The following is a 20,001-nucleotide window of genomic DNA, read 5'->3' as shown; positions in this document are numbered from 1 at the left end:
ACGGGCTATGTTAGAAATAATTTGGGTTCCTATTCAGAAAGGGGTGGTAGAAGAAACATCGGCTAATATTTGAAAAAGACACCAATTGATGGCGCTCCAGATTATAAAAATACTTATCGTTTTGTAATTGACCTACGTGCAGTTAATAAAATAGTGGTTCCACAGTATCCCGTGGTACCGGATATAACAGCTATTTTAACAATGATTCCTCCCACGGCCAAATATTTTTCAGTAATAGATCTGAAGAATGCCTTATTTAGCATCCCAATTCATCCAGATAGTGGGCATATCTTTGGATTCTCATTGGCTGCCCGAAGTTTCAGATTTACACGCGCTCCTCAAGGCTATACTGAAAGTCCCAGTATTTATAGTCAAGCTTTAAAAGCAGTCCTAGATGAATTCATTCTGCCTGCCGGAAATTCTATTATTCAGTATGTAGATGATATATTGGTGGCCTAAGATACGAAGGAGGGGTGCAAGGAGGCCACAGTAAATTGTTACAACATTTGGCCAAGAAAGGAAATAAAGTGTCCCTTTCCAAATTTCGAAATTGTCGACAGGAAGTGACCTACCTAGGTCATTTTTTGTCGAAAGCGGAGAGACGATTGACTCCAGAGCAAACATCTGTAATAACTAACATGTCTGTTCCTCGTACACAGCGTGATGTTCGTGCTTTTTTTGGTATAACCTCTTACTGTCGTCAGTGGATTCCTAACTATTCCCTTCTCTCTAAACCCTTGTTGCAATTGACAACCAAAGATGTGCATGAACCCTTGCCCTGGATGGATGAATGTCAAGAAGCCTTTGTATCTTTAAAGTCTGCTCTGTGTTCTGCACCAGTGTTGGGAACCCCAGTTTACCGAAAATCTTTTTCACTTTATGTACATGAGGTGGACGGTTGTTCATTGTCAGTGTTGACACAGACATTTGGGGAGAAACAGAGGTCTTGTGCATATTTTTCTTCAATTTTAAACACTGTAGCACGAGCCCTCCCAAGCTGTCTAAGGGCCACTGCTGCAGTAGCACTGGCCATCCGACAGTCAGAAGGAATAGTCCTTAACACTGATCTTACAGTCATGGTACCACATGCTGTGGATATTCTTTTAAATAGGACCAAAACACAACACCTCACGAGTTCTAGATTGACAGGATATGAATTGACATTGTTTGCCCCCATATTACGATTAAGAAATGTACTACTTTGAATCCTGCTACGTTATTACCTCTTCCTGACAAAGATGAAAAAGTTGATGTCCATGATTCTGTGTTCAGAACAGAGGAAGAAACAAAAGGACGTATAGATTTAACTGACACCCCTTTACTGGAGCCAGAGGGGGAATTATACGTTGATGGCTCTTGCTTTAAGTTGCCAGATGGCACTACGTCAGCTGCAAATGCAATCACGACTTTAAAGACTGTAGTGGAAACCGCAAGGATTCCACATCATTCAGCTCAGGCAGCTGAACTAATAGCCTTGTTAAGAGCCTGTGAAATGTGTGAAGGTCTAGAAGTAAATATTTTCACAGACAGTCAGTACGCCTTTGGCGTCGCCCATAGTTTCGGGAGACTTTGGAGGGAGCGGGGCTTCTTTACCACTCATGGCCAGAAAATACAGCCTGGTCCTTTGATTGATCGATTGTTATTTGCCTTAACATTACCAAAAAGGTTAGCCATCATTAAGTGTAGTGCACATAAGAAGATTGTAGACTGAATAGGAAAAGGAAATGCTTTTGCCGATTCAGTAGCAAAGGAAACTGCTCAGAGTAAAGGAAGTCCTATGTTTTCTAGTGCATCTACCCGATGGCCCATTGAAACATCTCTATTTGATAATACCCTTGAAAGTGTAAAACAATTACAGAAAGAAGGAACTCCAGAAGAGATACAGAAGTGGGAACAGGACATTGGGAAGCTAAATGAGAATGGGTGCTGGATAGATCGATCTGAAAAACACCGATGGTTGTTTCCAAACGCAATGGTGTATGCAGTAGTTATGATGGCACATGGCCCGGCCCATATCAGTGCGAAAGGGATCAGCACAGTACTAGATCCGGTGTATTATAACACTAATATTGTAAAGACAGCAGCCCACATTGTGAAATATTGTCCGGTGTGTTTACGACATAATCCTGGAGGTAGAGAATCTGTTTTGAGTGGCAACTTTGCTCCGCCATCCTTACCATTTGAAGTTTTACAGATAGATTTCATACAAATGGAACGTGTAAATACTTTAAAATATGTCTTAGTGGTGGTGTGTGCTTTCAGTAAGTGGGTTGAAACCTACCCCACCAAGGATGCAACTGCCATTACCACCGCAAAAGTACTGAATAAAGAATTGTTCCCTCGGTACTGTTTGCCTCGAATTATTTGGTCAGACAATGGGTCACATTTTAATGCTACTCTTGTAAAATGTGTTTGCGATGGCCTGCAGATTAAACAGAAGTTTCATGCCGGTAGGCACCCGCAATCTGCGGGACTGGTTGAAAAATATAATGGCATATTGAAACTCAAAATGGCCAAAATCTGTGCAGACACTAGACCAAAGTGGCCTGATGCCCTCCCAATAGCTTTGCTATCACTTAGAACAACTCCCCATTCAAGGACGGGCCTGTCCCCTTATGAAATTACGTTCGGCCATCCGGCTAACATATGGGGAGTCCCCAGACCTAGATCCTTTAGAGATATTGATTACCCATTGATGAAAGATTATCTGTATGAGTTGACTAAAGATTTGCGTTCTATTCATCAACAGGTATCGGATCATTGCAGCCACTACCGGAGGGTCCTGGACATCGATTGGAGCCTGGCCAGTGCATACTGGTGAAGAACTATCAGCGAACATCGAGCCTAGAACCCAGGTGGTCTGGCCCCTACCAAGTATTACTGGTAACGAGGACGGCAGTGAAAGTGCATGGCCGCAAGCATTGGATCCATGCCAGTCACGTCAAGAGCCTCCCGTTACCACTGTCCTCTGATTGACAGAACAAAGACGGACTGCCGAGTCAGGAAGGAGAACTGATACAGAGTTTTGTGCCTTTTTCAGATGCTCAAGAGAAAGAGCAGCCAAGTGTTGTGTTGCCTGAAGGGGAAGGTGAAATAGCTGAGTCGAGAGCAACTACTAATCCCGAGTCAGCACGAGAGGAGGCCAGGACTGTTACCTATGCTACCAATTTGTTCTCTGACCAGGAGCAACCTGGCTGTTGTCGCTACGATCGGCGGCCCCGAAAACAGCACGGTACCCCACTCGCTAAGGAAGGAAAATAAAATGAGACATTGTTGTCTAAAAAATCGAGCAGAGTGATTGGGGTGCTGAGCGAGACACTGGACTGAACTCGTAGAGAGCTAGGAACTTTGTGTAAAAAAGCTCTGTTCAGAAAGAAGAACCGAGAAAAGGGCTGCAATTGTAATTTTTGAACTTGAAAACTTGCTTTTCCTTGGATAAATGGATAAGAGCCTGCCTGTGAGGCTCTAGGGTAAGAAAAACGGACACAGGGAGAAGATCCCTCAAGGGGAAGAAGAAACCCTCTGGTGGTTGGCGTGCTTTGTGGATACAAAGTTTAGTTGTGGACTTTTAGCAAGGGACCGAGATAGATTTGGACTTTTAGAGAGTATGTTTCCCTTTGGCCGAATTATGATGGAGGATGAAAGACCACTGGCCCCTCGGCGCCAGATTCGTGATATGCAATTGTTTTCCGGATGGCCCACCAGAGTGAAGGTGGCATTCGTTGTTTTAATTGCTTTTATTACCGTAATCATGATGTGTGTATTTGTATATTTAGAATTTCAATATCCAGTTTGTAAATTATTGAAGACTACTCCTGCTCCCGAAGAACATCAATTTTATTCTCTACCCCCGCATAAGGCAAGACATAGGGAGACTTATTCGAAAAATGTGTTTATAGAGATGTTACACCAGACTCACAGTACCACAAACAAGACGAATTGCTGGGTTTGTGGGTTATTGCCATCAGTCATGCATCAACATGAATTATTTATATCTCTTCCCCTATCGTATTTAGCTAGTTGTGAGGCATGGTGGCAACTGTTATCATTGATGTATTCTCATTATGTTGTAAATCCCAAAATATATTCTCAAAGAGACTATGAAGCTATTTTGAAATATATAGAGAGACACCAAGGATTTGATGCAGAAGGAGATAAGGGTCGGGGTTCTTTAGATCCAAATGCTTGCATGAATGTATATACGGATTTCAAAAAATGATACCTTACAAGAAGAGATGCAGGATTTTGAGCTTTTCAATTCCACTCTGTATTTTCAACATTTTAAGGAACGTAATGTAACGAATGATAGAGCACCGCCCGCCACAATGCTGAAAATACAGGATGTGCCCGCCACTGTGGCGGGCACATCCTAATGGCACCCCCGGGACCCCCGCCCTTATGGCGGGCGGTCCCGATTTACGATGGGATGACGGGCGGGCAAAGTCCGCCCGTCATCCTAATGGGCCCCTCAATGTTAAAAACACGTTTTGGGACCCCCCTTTTTTCTCAGCCCCCACTTCAAGAAATCCCCCAAACTTTCAGGGGACGCTCAGAAACAAAATGTGCTTTTTTCCTGAAAATTTCAACCAATTCCGTCCTTCAACGCCAAAGTTATTCAACATAGAATTTTCAGAAATCCCTATTCAAAAAAATCCTAACTATATATACCTACTGGCGACCGCCAGTAGGTAATATATATATATATATATATATATATATATATATATATATATATATATATATATATATATATATATATATATATATGTATATATGCCACTCCTTCCTGCTTCTCCAAGCTCGGCATGCAGGACACAAGGACCACCACACAGCTTTCCCAGTTCAAAAGGTCAGTTTATTATCTCCTTCTGTTTCTCTCTGGCATGACTCGTTTCGGGTAGAAACTACCTTTGATCACATCTCAAAAGTTCTTGAAATAGCCAGACGCGTTTCAGGATACACACAATCCTTTCTTCAGTGGCTTCGAGCAAAGGGATGAAAGCACTCTTACTTCCTGCACCTTATTAATGTTCCAATTATCGACCTCAGTGGGTTGAGAAATCTGCCTGTAATTTTCCTTAAATTTGCCTCGCTGCGCTCCGCTCCTTCCCTGAAAGTTTGGGGGGGATTTGTCAAGCGGGGGCCGAGATAAAAGGGGGGTTACTTCCGGAAACTTCCGGTTGGTGAGTACAGGGTTTTCCCAGGGGAGGAGGGGTGGTTGGGAGGGCACGGGGGGTGGCGGGGCACAATTACACATTAATGAATGAGCTCCAATCTTTCTATCTTAGTAAACTTTTGAATATAAGGTTTTTTACTCATCGTAAGCAAAACAACATGAACTCTTATAAATTGTCATACAAACTGTCAGTCTCACTAAGTAACCCAGATTCTCAGCATAATGAGTAGACTCAAAGTATTATCCTGGAATGGTAATGGTCTCCATACCAGGCCTCGTGCTAATAAAATCATGCAATGTCTTTGAGATGCCGATGCAGGGATTATTATCCTCCAGGAGACACATTTAATCGAAAGCGAGATGCTTGAGTTGGTTGGAAGGAATAGATGGATAGAATCCTCAATTTCAACATCACAAGGATCTAATACGCGGGGGGTTTCTATTCTTTTCAAGAAATCCGTTAGGTTTAAAATAATACAGCAGAAAGTAGACTCTGGAGGAAGATGGGCCATTGTAGCAATAGAGTTAGGAGGAATGAAGTTAACACTAGTGGGCTATTATGGCCCACATATTGAAGATCCCTCAGCATTGGAATCCTTATTCAATCACTTGTTGAGATTCCCAGACCCGGTGATCATAGCTGGGGATTTCAACATCACTTTGAACCCACTTCTGGACAAATCCCCTAACAGCAGACAGAAAGGTATCTCTAAATCTAGAAACTGTCTTATAGGTTTAATGAACCAGTATGGATATATTGATATCTGGAGGTTTAGAGAGGGCCAAAGGCAAGACTTCTCATTCAGGAATTTGAAGTATAGACATAAATCTAGAATAGATGTCATCCTTACCAGTAGAGCTTTGGTTTATGACATCACCTCAATACACTATATCCCAATACATCTCTCTGATCATTCAGCAATGAAGCTCGAATTAAAACTGGGTATGGCACCTCCTACAAGAATGTGGTCCTTTGACAGGTCACTACTCTCATCAATAGAGGATATAGGATTTTTACAGTCAAAAACACGTTACTTCTTCAACACTAACACTGGTACAGCCTCAGCAGGAACTGTATGGGACGCATTCAAATGTACATTAAGAGGCCTCATAAAGAATAAGGCAGCCTATAGAAGAAGACAGTATATAGAGGAAGTAACCTCTATCGAGGATAACATTTTGACAGTTCAGACTGACATTGACAGAATTGGGTTAATAGATAACCAGGACCTGTCCTTAAAACATGCAGAGTTGGATAGATTAAAGAATGCTTTATCGGCAATTCTAGAGAAACGTATCTTGCAGAAATGGGAGGCAAGCAAGCTCTCTCATTTCCAATATGGGGAAGGGGCAGGGAAATTACTTGCCTGGAAAACAAAATCAGACCGGGCCCGAAACAACATTCCCTCTGTTACATCCGCGAGGGGTACCTTTTCCAGGGACGAAGAAATTAGAGAAGTTTTTAGAACCTTCTTTCAATCTATATACCAAGATGACCTTAATGTTACTCAAAATGACATCATGAGTTGGTTGGAAGGTATCTCCCTACCATCTTTAACATCAGAACAGAGCTGCTCCTTGGAAGAGGAAATAAGTATTGCAGAGGTAGAGGAGGCTATAAGGGGAGCAAAGGGTGGAAAGGCTGCAGGCACTGATGGTCTACCATCCGAAATATATAAAAACTTGATCTCAGAGGTGTCTCCAGTCCTAGTAACCTTATTTAACCAAATCCTAAAAGATGGCGCATTGCCACCTGAATCTTGGGATAATGCCTCTATAACCCTTATCTTGAAGCCTGGCAAACCCTCCTCAGATTGTGGTTCATATCGGCCTATTTCCATCTTAAATGCCGACTACAAAATCTTTGCCACAATATTGGCCAATCGGTTGGGTCGGGTAGCGCCTGTTATTATAAATCCTAATCAAAAAGGATTTATAAAAGGGAGACAGCTATGCGAGCTCACCTATGAACTACTAGGCTCCATAGATATAGCTATAAAAGAGGCTACGCCTTTGTCTGTCCTCACGTTGGATGCAACCAAGGCCTTCGACAGGGTGAATTGGCTATACCTGTCGGAGGCCCTGAGGAAGTTCAATGTTGGAGATAGATTCCGTAGAGCGATAAATCTGCTATATCGTAGCCCGTCTGCTTCACTTCTGATAAATGGTGGCCTAACGGAGCCATTCAGGGTTACGAGAGGAACTAGACAGGGGTGTCCCCTATCTCCCCTCCTTTTTGATGTATACATCGAACCCTTCGCCCAAACCTTAAGAGACAATACACTCATTAAACCTTTTATTTTCGGTGGCTGGGATAAAAAGGTGGCACTCTATGCGGATGATATTATGATTTTCACTACAAACTATGATGAAGCATATCCAGAGATAATCGATCTGGCTTTCAAATTCGGTAAAGTCTCAGGGTATGAGATTAATGCCTTAAAGACAGAGTCAATGTCCTGGAATATTAATACAACAGATAACAACGTAACATCCAAAACTCAACTACGTAACCTGGGGATAAACATAGTCAAAGATATCAACCTAATTGCTTCATTAAACTTTGCCAAAATAGCAGCAGAGTGCCGGAAACTTATGAGAGACTGGTCACATCTTCCGCTCACTGTTTTAGGCAAGGTTAACCTGGTGAAGATGAGTATTTTGCCGAAGATTACTTTTTTGTTCAATTCAACTCCACTTTTTTTTTACTCAAAGTTAATCTCAAAGCTACAGAGCGAGATTACCAGTTTTATTTGGAATAGCAAGAGCCCTAGAATCTCTTGGAAAAAAATCAGACGTCGTAGGGAGAAGGGAGGGCTGGCTGGACCAGATCTTCAAGTCTACGCATGGGCGTTCCAGCTCTCGCATACACGAATGTTGCTCAAAACACCTACAGCTACAGGGATGGGCCGTTTGTTCTCTACATTATTGGACTGTGAAAGAGTAGGCCAAACTGGTTTTTTGTTTAAATTTGGAGACCCCAAATTCTTTAAGAAAATAAAATTGAAAGTTTTACAGGGGATTGCATCTACTTGGTACAAAGTAAGGCAAGCGACCAAAGTGGGCTACTATTCAGGGAAGGCTCCTATTTGGAACTTACCCGTTCCCCCTCCATGGACAATGGATGCACTTACTAATCCATTAAGAGAAGCCGGTATTAATATTTAGGAAGATCTGTTTATGGATGGGTCTTTGCTTCCATGGGATTACTTAATTAACAAAGTTGGACCAAGTCTGTCGAGATTTAAATACATTCAAATCTCTAGCTGGTCACAATCATATAAAGAGCAGCCAGCACGGATTAGTAAACTACTTATAGGTGGTAATAGCGATTTGGTGACTTGCCTATTAGATAGCCCTGTGGCAAAGAAAGAAATATCACGTTGGTATAATAAATTTATTGATGAAATGGATACCAACTTCCACTTACCGATATCATTATGGGCTGAATTAATGCCAGGCATCGATGTGGATGAGCTCTGGACGGCCTCTTGCTCAACACTCTGGGACCTAGTTAAACCTGCGTGGCTTCGCAGGAACCACCTTTTTACTATACATAGGGCATACTATTCCCCACAGAGGTTGACAAAGTTTTCTTTAACGGGCCCGGTTTTATGCCCAAGATGCGGGTTGATCGCCGCATCAGACATCCACATGTTTTACGAATGCCCAAATCTATCCGCTTATTGGGAAGCTATTGGTAATAAGTTATCCCAGTCCTTGGGTGAACACATCTCTATAGACCTCGCTCTTGTCATCTTTGGCCTTAGAAGCAAAGCCCGCAATGCCGCAACTAATCTGCTATTTTATGCCATCCTGGCGGCACGTAGGGAGATATGCAGACATTGGAAAGATGCCCAACCACCCACAGTGCACGAATGGCGAGCATCACTTCTTCAGATTTCCAAACTCGACCTCGCCAGGGCAGGAAATCCCAGTAGGAGAGCTTTCTGGACTATGCTAGGATAGTAGTGATAAGCCTGGGGTTTTTTTTTTTTCTTCCCCCAGGTCCTATGAATAATGCGCGCATTGCCTACCCTTGTTTCCTTGACCAAGTGTCATGGCGTTACGGGGGCTTCGGTAACTCGGGCACTATCTACTAAAATACAGCCCTAAGCAAGATCTTGTGTGGCCTGTGCGAAATGTGCTGTTGGGAATTGGTCTTCCCCCCTCCCTAATAAAATCTCCCGCCAGCTATACGCTGAGATAGCACAGAACACAACCTTACTCTTTTTATTGCTCTGTGGTGGTTTTTAGTTTTGATAGATTGGAGCCATGCATGCAAATGAGGATAAAAGAAAAAACAAAAAAATAAAAAATAAAAAAAACAAAAAAAAAAACAAAAAAAAGGGGGGTCCCAAAATGTGTTTTCCCCATGGTAATTTCCATAGGGCGGTTGGACTCACTTTTAGCCAAGACTCTGCACTACAATGACCAGGAGGCTTTGCACAGAAGCCCCACCCACTGAGGTCGATAATTGGAACATTAATAAGGTGCAGGAAGTAAGAGTGCTTTCATCCCTTTGCTCGAAGCCACTGCAGAAAGGATTGTGTGTATCCTGAAACACGTCTGGCTATTTCAAGATCTTTTGAGACCTGTACCCACCTTACCGTCTGCTGGCAAGTGGTGAAATTTAATAAAACGAGTGATCTCCAACTTCTTGTGGCTTGTCTTTGTGGGGCTCTCCTGCAATGATTTGATATATATATATATATATATATATATATATATATATATATATATATATATATATATATATATATATATATATATATATATATATATATATATATATATAAATATATATATAATAGTAGTAGTATATTGAGAAGTCGAAAACACTTGTTCTTTTGTTATCAACATTGTGTGATTAACTTTTGCGTTCTTCAGGAGCCAGTATTGCTTTTTTGCATGGGTAGATGCTAATTTGTAAATAGAAATGCAATCTGCTTTGGATTTTGAAAGTGAGAATAGATTTCACTGCTCAGTCTTTCAAAATGCAAACTATGTTTGCTATGGGAGGGCGGGAATCGTGAGAGTCCCGCTCTGTCAAAGCAAACAGCAGTATAGCGGGGGTAGACACTCCGGGACACTGCAGGAGCCGGTCGTAGTAGTTTCCAGGGCCCTCAAGGCCACTTGCAGAGGGCACGCAGTCTGCCTCCTGTAATACACAAATTCCCAGGGGTGGTGATTCCCGGAGATTGAGGGGGGTTGTTGAGGCTCACAGACTTGTAATTTTGTAGGGGGGGTTGGATGTGAAAGTGGTGCAAGGGGGTTGTAAATCTGGTACACAGTGTTTTGTTTTCTTTGCTTTCCTTTCTGTCATGTAGAGGATCCAGGGTAAATATAACGGTTTCTGTGCAGCCAGTAACTTTTAACCCTACCCCCAAACGGATTTCTGCCTGTTACTATAGTAACAGTTCATGGAACTCTTACATGAGCACAGAGGTTAGAAGTTCACCACACTATGTTGCTAATGGTGTTGTACTTTTTATTCTTTTGAATTGGAACCGTAAGTTGTGGCCATACACTCTGGTAAAGATCTGGTGAAGAACTAGCCTCAGAATTATACTTCAAAGTAAAAATATCATTTCTATTGTGGACTGCTACCCCCACAAAAAAAAAGACGTATGTACTTTCTTTACTAACTTTTATTATAACAATAAATAACTGGAAGTATAACTAAATGATAACAATACAATAAATAACTAGAACCATAACTTTAACAAATCAATATAACAAACAACATATAATATGGACTCCAATAGAAGTAGCGTAGTTAATCTGCAAAAAAAAGAGAAAATTAGTGTTTAAAATTAGATCAATGTGTCTAAATGTGGTCACACATTACAAGTGAAAGTAATACTTGACGAAGTTTTCTATTTTTTATGTGTGCAGTGTACCTGATAGATTTCACTTATGTTAAAGGTTTGCATTCAAATGGTGTTTGTATAAAAGTGCCTAGTGCATCACATTTATATTACAGATGAACAGGTCTTTAAAATGATTCACAAATGAGACAGAATTCGGTGAGAGATGAAGTCAAATATGCAGGACAATATTTTTTAGGGCTTATTTACAAAACTCTTGTTCCACTTTTGTGTTACTTTTCTCATGTTGAAAGTGACGCAACAGTGGCGTAAGTAGTATGTAAATACGCTCTTTTATTTCTAATGCATTTAATTGAAAGTATTGAATATCTAGGCCACTCTGCTCACCTTGTGTAAACACTGTGGCCAACAGAGTTCACAACTTAGAACTCCGCTTTGGTTTGTTACTTGCCGGATATGCAAGACTGCTTTCAAGAGGAGACCCCAATAAAGAGTACTGGTGTGGAACTGCAAGTATGCGGAAGGACTTGCAGACTAAGAATCCAGTCAAGTTTGGAAGGGAAGAGTTAAGGATATTGAGAGAGGCTCCTTCAGCTTCATGAGAAAGCCCACGTACCAGTGGAGCAACACTGTCAACATCTACTGCACAGCCTAATATTCGTCCCCAATTTGGAACCTTTTAAGAGAGAGCAAGAAGGTTGGGAGCTTTGTATGCCATCCTAATACCTAAGCATCCATTAGTTATACAGAGATCCACCCTGTATCAGACTCATCCATACAAGTGTGAGTTGGAGATTATCTGATACCAAAAACCCCTCAAGTACTTATATCTGTTACTTTTTAACTTCGTCGACTACTCATATTGAGAGTATTTACCTTAACATTATACGTTAAAAATGTGTGAATCTCCATGGTTCAGACAACTAGTAAATACCATATTTGAGACATCAGTGTAATCAGCTGGAAGAGGAGGATATACTTTTTTTCAACCTCGGCAATTTGCTGCTGATTTATGTAACATTGTGTAAACCAGGAAAAAGAGTTAAAAATGTATATGTTGTACATATGTCCAAAATTAATTTTAATGTACTTGAAAACATTTGTTCTCAATAGGATTGGGGTTGAAAATCAATCATCAGAGGATATATTTGGCAAGCAAAATAGGAAATAGCATTACAATATACAAATGTTAGCCTGGATTGGTCACTCACTTTATTTACAAACTCCTGACCTTGATCTGATAGCACATGGAGAGCAGTCAGTGGATCTGGTATGTCGAGTGGTTGACCACCATCTGGATAGAGCATGGGCAGGAATAAACAGCTTGTGGCGACCAGTACATCTCATTCTTGAGATATCAGTATAATAAGATATAACAGGGGACAAATAAAGTTTAAGGTTATTAAAAAAACTTGGAGATCGTTGTAAAATACAACATTGGTCAATTGATTACATGTGAACTGCATGGGGAGGAAGCAGCAGGTGGCGCACTATTTAAATAATGAAAAGCAGCAGGATTAACTGATGTGCCTAGAAACATCGCCTACTGTAGCAGGGATTCTGTACCTACACAGAACTGTGCATAGAGACTTAGAACCTCAGTGAATTTGGGTGTGCCAAAAACTCACCTTAGTATCCAAAATCCCCTACCAGACTAGCAATCAGTGTCTCATTGGTTCTTTCTCATCCCCAATGTTTAGACAACCCAGAACATGAACTCAGAACACCTCAGGTAATGTGGAACACATGAACACTCTTTCGTTATAAATTGAATTTGAATTTTAACATATTTGTAAAGCGCGCTTATACCAGGACGGTTTCATGGCGCATATCAGTCCAGAACGAGGAGTAAATGAAGACATGTGCAAGTTTGAAATATCTATTTCTAATACCGTGTTCTCAAACGCAGTATCTTAGTTAATACAAGTAAACATATTATCAGGAACAAGGATATCAGCACTGTTACTATTCCATAAAATACAAAGGGTGAAAGCATGTTAAAATGCTAAAAGGTAAAGGTCTAAATAGAACCTAAGTTTACCCTCCCTTGCTGGTATATTACATTTAGGGCTCCCGGTTTTCCATTTTTATGGATATTTACATATAAATACAGACGGAAATCTATATTTCCTTTTTCTGTATTTATATATAGAAACGGCAAAACACTGGCAAATGTTGCCGGGCTGCCGCTGCCTGCATTCATTTTAAATCCCTTCAAATCAGTCTTTTGGCGCCCTCGTGTGGACAAATAGGCACATTGGCACAGGGTCTTTAAAGGACAATCCTCGTGGGAATAAAGCCTATGTGTGTGGGTATGCCAACACCTACGGCCTCACCCTCATTACTTTTTCCCTTTATATGGGGGCTCACCTGACTATTGCTTCTTTCTCTGCCCGGTTCGAAGACGCCTTCCTGCCACCATCAGGTTTTGCACCCGCACCGGCCCTTCTCGACGTTCTGCATCTCCAGGGCTCCGCCACTCAAGCTCTGCACCACCCGCCGCCGTTTGTACAGGCAAGGTAAGAGGCTTTCCCCTGCCCCCCCATTCCCCAGCATCAGCAGAGGATCGTCTTCCGTCATCATGAGGGGGAGGTGGGGACTTTTGTTTATTTTTAAATCCCTGTCTGTGCTGAATGCCACAGGGTGCCTTAGTTTATCGGGGTGGTGGAAGGAAAGGGCCTGCCGTCGCGCCATTCCACGATTGATGGCCTATTTAGGATTAACCTCATGCTAAGTAGGCCATCAATCGTGGAATGGCGCAACAACGGGCCCTTTCCCTCCACCACCGCGATAAACTAAGGCACCCTGTGGCATTCAGCATACACACAACAAAAAGACAGCTGGGGTGACAGATAGAGCCGCTGAAATTATTAGCCTGATATTTCGGTCATAAGATTTTTACAAGATGACGTTAGCAGCACTGGCGATGTTTGCCTTCTTGTGTGCACAATGCAATCGCTTTTTTGTGAATCAACTGTATAGTGAAGTTTTTGAACATGTACTCAATCCTCACCCTTCAGCAGGTCTCGCATTCATACTGTGTTTGTCACTGTGAATTGATTTTAAATGCTGCATCTGGCCTTCACTCAGTTCAGTATACCAACAGTGTTTATTTCAAAGAATCTTATCAAGCCCTAGCGGCAGTATCAGCAGTTTCATTCGATAATACAATACTGAGAGTCGGTTGGCTCTTTCGCACAGTGGATACAATTTAGATTGCTGTAGTGATTGTATTCCATGGAAATGTTGCTCCGGCCACTCAGCAAATGGAGATAGGCCCCCGCGAATGGTGCGATTAGAACGTAATTGCAGTTTTCATGCTGCATTGTGTCACATACCGGCCCCTTAATAGAGCTGCATTTAAACAATTTTCTTTTATTTGGGGCTGCTGAAGCAATCCCACGCTCGCCTTCTGAGTATCTAATGTAATGACCTGCCCTCCGCCCAGAGTGCCAATGCCACAAGAAAGCAAGAGCTAATGAAGGGAATCAACAGTACCTACTCTCTCAAACTGGGGATGGGGGGCGGGATAGAGGTCAGACCGACTCGAGAGCCATGATTCTGTCCCCCACCTGCCTTAACACAGCTACGCCCTCGCCCTCATAACTTTTTCTCTTTATTTTCTTCTTTCCCTGTTCGGTCCAAAGACGCCTTCCTGCCACCATCAGGTTTTGTACCTGCACCGGCCCTTCTCGACGTTCGGCATCTCCAGGGCTCCGCCACTCAAGCTCTGCACCAGCCCCCCGCCGTTTCTACAGGCAAGGTAAGAGGATTTCCCCTGCACCCCCCATGCCCCAGCAGAGGATCATGTTCACAGTCATCATGTGCGTGAGGGGGAGGTGGGGGCTTTTGTTTATTTTCTAAATTACTGTGTGTGCTGAATGCGGTGCAGTGGTGGAGGGTATTTAATGTAACCTATAGATACACATGTTTATGTAAGTTTTAATATGTGTCATTGAAATTAAAATAAATTCACAAAGTGGGATGCATTTCTAATAATAGAATGTCCTAAATATCCTTAAAAGTGGAATTGCAGGCCATTTGTCTCCCAGCCATGGAGTTTCTGTCATCAGCAATTGTCCTCCCTTTTCCCACAAGAGTAGTTCAAACATGACATGCAAAATATCCTAGTTTGCAACAAAGGACTACAAGGTGTAGAAGTCACATGACAACCATACTAGTAGGCAGCATAGTTTAATTGTGATTGGTCTGGAGAAACAAACTAAAAGTGTAAAACTTAATACCCTGGTTGGGGAGTCTCTTTAATAATCAGAAATGATTTCTACCCAAATGAACCCTTTTTTGCCACATTAGGATAATCAAAGACTGGAGGAAAAACCATAACGCTTTAACGTATACCTTGCAATTTGCATACATCTCTTACGTGACAGTTAAGAGCTCACTGTTGTATGTTAATATTTTTACTTATTAACTGCAAGTAACAAAAGGGTCTCTCTGACAAAAGATTTGAATCTGGTGGGTCCACTCGGCCTTTCATCCTTATCAGGTCAATAAAACCCCTAGTTTTAAGGCAGTATGGTGTACACCTACGGTGATGGTAACTCTTCACAGCAAAAGCACATCATAAAACAAGCAGAGGATATTTCGCCTCCTATCTCACAGCGAAGACGTGGAACAACCTCCCACTCCAGCTCCAGACCGCCCCATCTATTCTGGAATTTCAAAATGATCTTAATAAATGTGGAAAAATACTAGCTGTAGCTTCGTCTTTTGCTTGTGGCAAAAATAAATGTAGATAAATACAGAAAAAATGCCCAAAAAATAAATATGGATAAATACAGACAGAAATGGCAAAAAAATAGATACCATAAAACCGGGAGCCCTAATTATTTTATATCTAAATAAGGTCTCTTTGAGTTTAGAAGGACGGGCCCAAACCTCTTGGTCTTAGCAGAAACGGATCACATCATCTTCTGCACCAACTGTCTGCATACAAAACTCCATCAAGTGTGTTGCCCTGCTCTGTGCAGTGCATTATTAATCCCGCCTAAACCCAGAGTTGGCCACAGCTGCATATGTATTATGTCTAGACCGTGCGCTGATCAACCTGAACAACAAGCGCTGTGTTGAAATAACCTTGAAGGCCTCGGCACTCACTGTACAGACATAGCCTACCAAGCAATACTGTTATTATAAGCAAAACCTAATATTCTCGTGTGAAGCAAAATATTCTACTAGGCAAAAAGCTTTAATAACAAAATGTGTCGTGCGCAGAGGCTGCAGAAAAGGAAAACGGCGTTTAAACCTCTAATAAGCTCATGCTAAGTTAGCACACTGTGAAGTTAAACCTATACCCAAGTGACAATACCAAGGTAAGATATTTGAGGTATAAGAGCTGGAAACCATGCTAAAATACACTATTGCCAAAAACATTACTTTTGCAATGCATGGGGCACGTGACGCACTACTTACACGAGAAAACCTACATTGCATTAAGTTGAACAGTACGTAGCACACTGTTGCGGGAATGGCCACGTGGTGCTTGGCAAATTAAAGAAACGTGGCAGGATTAAGTAATTTGCACAGAACTAAGGATAGCAAATCTAGTTTAACGTTATTAAAAACATGGAGAGCGTTGTAAAATCCAACATTGGTCAATCGATTACAGGTGAACTGCATGGGGAGGAAGCAGCTGGTGACGCACTACTTAAATAATGAAAGGCAGCAGGATTAACTGATTTGCCTAGAAACATCGCCTACCAACCAAGGTAAGATATTGGAGGTATAAGAGCTGGAAACCGTGATAAAATACACTATTGCCGAAAACATTACATTTGGAATGCATGGGGCACGTAACACAATACTTACACGAGAAAAACGAATCGCATTAACTTGAACAGTATGTAGCACACTGATGCAGGAAGGGCCACGGGGCGCTTGGCAAATTAAAGAAATGTGGCAGGATTAACTGATTTGCATAGATCATAGGATAAGAAATCAAGTTTAACGTTATTAAAAAACATGGAGAGCGTGCTAAAATACAACATTGGCCAATCGATTACATGTGCACTGCATGGGGAGGAAGCAGCACGTGATGCGCTACTTAAAAATTGAAGGGGGCAGTATTAAGTGATTTGCTCAGAAACAAAAGTTACGAAGTCAACTTTAACAATATAAAAAAGTAGGAAATCAAGCTTAAAAACAACATTGTTAAATCGAACAAAAAATTGCATTCACACGATATTTAAAGATCATTCAGATTAATTAATTTAATTATTCTTTAAAAAAGTGCTCACCTACGAAGAAGTGGATACGAACACTATCAATGGCTGTGACTGCGGAATACAAAAAGTTCGAGACGGTTGGCAAGTTATAAATGCTTTCCAGAAGGACGATTGGTTGAGCATGATTTCACTGGTTGTGAGAGCTGTGATTGGGCATGTTGTAATTGAGCATGCGCAATTAAAATGAAATACGTCAGAGCTACATAGCCAGACGGTGGGGTGTATTGTGTGCATGCATAACATTAACATGCATGCGCTATCACAAACATGCATGCGCAAAGTGAAGGCAACTCCTAGGGGGTACATACACAGATGGACTTCGGATGTCGATAGAACACCGGCTCCTGCAGGAGGCGGCGAGCCGGTGGGACAGTGGGGGAATTGAAGACCTTCACATGGTCCCTAACGGTGACGGCCATAATACATTTTTAAAAAGGCCGTCCCCGGGGAATGGGGTTACCGGGGCCTTGAAGTGGCTTCAGTAGGGGGGCTATTCAGCCCTCCTCCATAAAATCTATACTACTATTATAAAGAGAGAACTGTGTCCTTTGAGCCAGGTAAACTCGAAAAGTACACCACCAATCCAAACACCAAAGACATCTTTGAAAACCTCAGGGCAAGCAGAAGGACATAGGCTATATAAAAATTAAAAATATACGTTGTTTAAAAAATTAGGAATAAAAATAAAGTAGTCCCTTGCAAGTAGCGCCGGCCGCGATGTCTGCGTGATGACATCGGGAAAGAACCTGGGCGTTTTAGTATTGTCCCAGCAAAGGGGACTACTTTTTCTTCGTTTTATATCTGCCCCGTTTTTATTAGGTATTGGCTGATGCCTGCAAGGAAACTATCGCTCTTACTAGCGAGAGTCTGTTTATTCGTATTTTATAGCTCACTGCCCTTGGAGCTGGCAACACTGACCATCGGTGAAAAAACGGCCCGCGGGACTACAAAATGACATCACAGCGGCCATTTTTGTAGTTCCGCCGGCTCGCGATGTCAGTCCCTTCCTTGTGCATAGATCATCTCTTATTTCATTCCTCCTACGTAGATCAAGGTTTACATAAACATCTTGCATGAATGTGTTCCTAGCCGAAAGGACTTCTCATTGTCCCTAAACCTCTTCCCTGATACACACATCTTTTTCTGACTCACATAAACCACTTCCCATCTTCCATACATTTCTTCTTAACTTGTATGCTTACCTCCCCTATCAGCATGCATGCCTTCACATCTTCTCTATGCATTGCCTACTTAATGGTGTCTAATGCATGCATCCGACGGAAGTTTCTGCCACATTTACATTAACCTCGTCTGGTATAAACATTTACTCTGCTTCGAATGATGGCTCCACTCGGAGTGCATTTCTAAATCCCTCCCTTGTTGACCCTGTGGCATGTGAGGAAAGCTTACCGCCGCAGGCCTTTAAAAGCAGGGGACGTTTAAAGCACGTTGTAAAACTGGTTTTGGTAATAAAGGGAAAAGGACAGAACATTGTAACGACAGCACAAGTTTGCATGGCGACTTAAAAGTGAGCAATTATTTATAGTCCCATATTGCCATCTCGTGGGCAATATTGGGAACTACATCCAAACTGCACACTAATTTCATTATATGCATAAAAACACAGTACATTATCTAGCAACGATTACAATTAGGGTGACCAGATTTTGAAAATCAAAAACCGGGACAGGCTAGAAATAAAAGTAGAACTAAAGTATTTTAGTCTTACTTCTATGTCTGGTCTGGCCTGGCCTGTCCCGGTTTATGCGCAGCCTTGCAAATGTGTTCTTACATACATACATGCATAGATATTCGTGCGTGCGTATATCTATCTATACTACTATTATAAAGAGAGAACTGTGGGGCATATTATCAAGGGATTTATCTCCGCTTTTTTGGCTTTAAAAGCCAAGAAAGTGGACATAAAATTATCTCCCTATTAGCAACAGGGTGCTAACACGCAAATTCGCATGTTAGCACCCTTTTTCTCTACGCTTCCCCTTGCCTCTCTAATGAGATGCAAAGGGGGCGTTCCAGAGAAAAATAATAGGAGAAATGTTGTTAAGCGACATTTCTCTTATTATCAAGGATTTCGCTAACCCTGTTAGTGATAAAAAAAGCAGTGCTAACCGCGGTTAGCACTGCTTTTTTTACACCTGGTATTTTCCTGACTTAGCCATGATATCCTATGGAAGGTGGATATCATGGCTAAGTTTGTGAGCCCCTATCATCAAGCTAACACCAAACTTTGAGAGATTATCGTTGGTTTTCCAGCGATAATCTCTCAATTGGCAGTTAGAGCGAGGATTTTTATCACTACTGAGATAAACATTGCTAATAGTAAGTTATCTCTGCGATAATTTCCGGCAATGCTTAGCGTTAAAAAATTTGTTGCTAAGCCTCGTTAGCGATAAATATCGCTAAACGTTGGTAATATGCCCCTATGTCCTTTGATCCAGGTAAACTCAAAAAGTGCACCACCAATCCAAACACCCAAGACATCTTTAAAAACCTCAGGGCAAGCAGAAGGACATAGGCTATATAAAAATAAAAAATATACATTGTTTAAAAAATTAGGAATAAAAACAAAGTAGTCCCTTGCAAGTAGCGCCGGCCGCGACGTCTGCGTGATGACATCGGGAAAGAACCTGGGCGTTTTAGTATTGTTTCAGCAAAGGGGATTACTTTTTCTTCGTTTTATATCTGCCCCATTTTTATAAGGTAATGGCTGATGTCTGCAAGGAAACTA

This window comes from Lissotriton vulgaris, chromosome 8 (genome assembly GCF_964263255.1).
Source record: "Lissotriton vulgaris chromosome 8, aLisVul1.2, whole genome shotgun sequence".
Taxonomy (NCBI): Eukaryota; Metazoa; Chordata; class Amphibia; order Caudata; family Salamandridae; genus Lissotriton; species Lissotriton vulgaris.
This window is presented reverse-complemented; position numbering follows the sequence as displayed.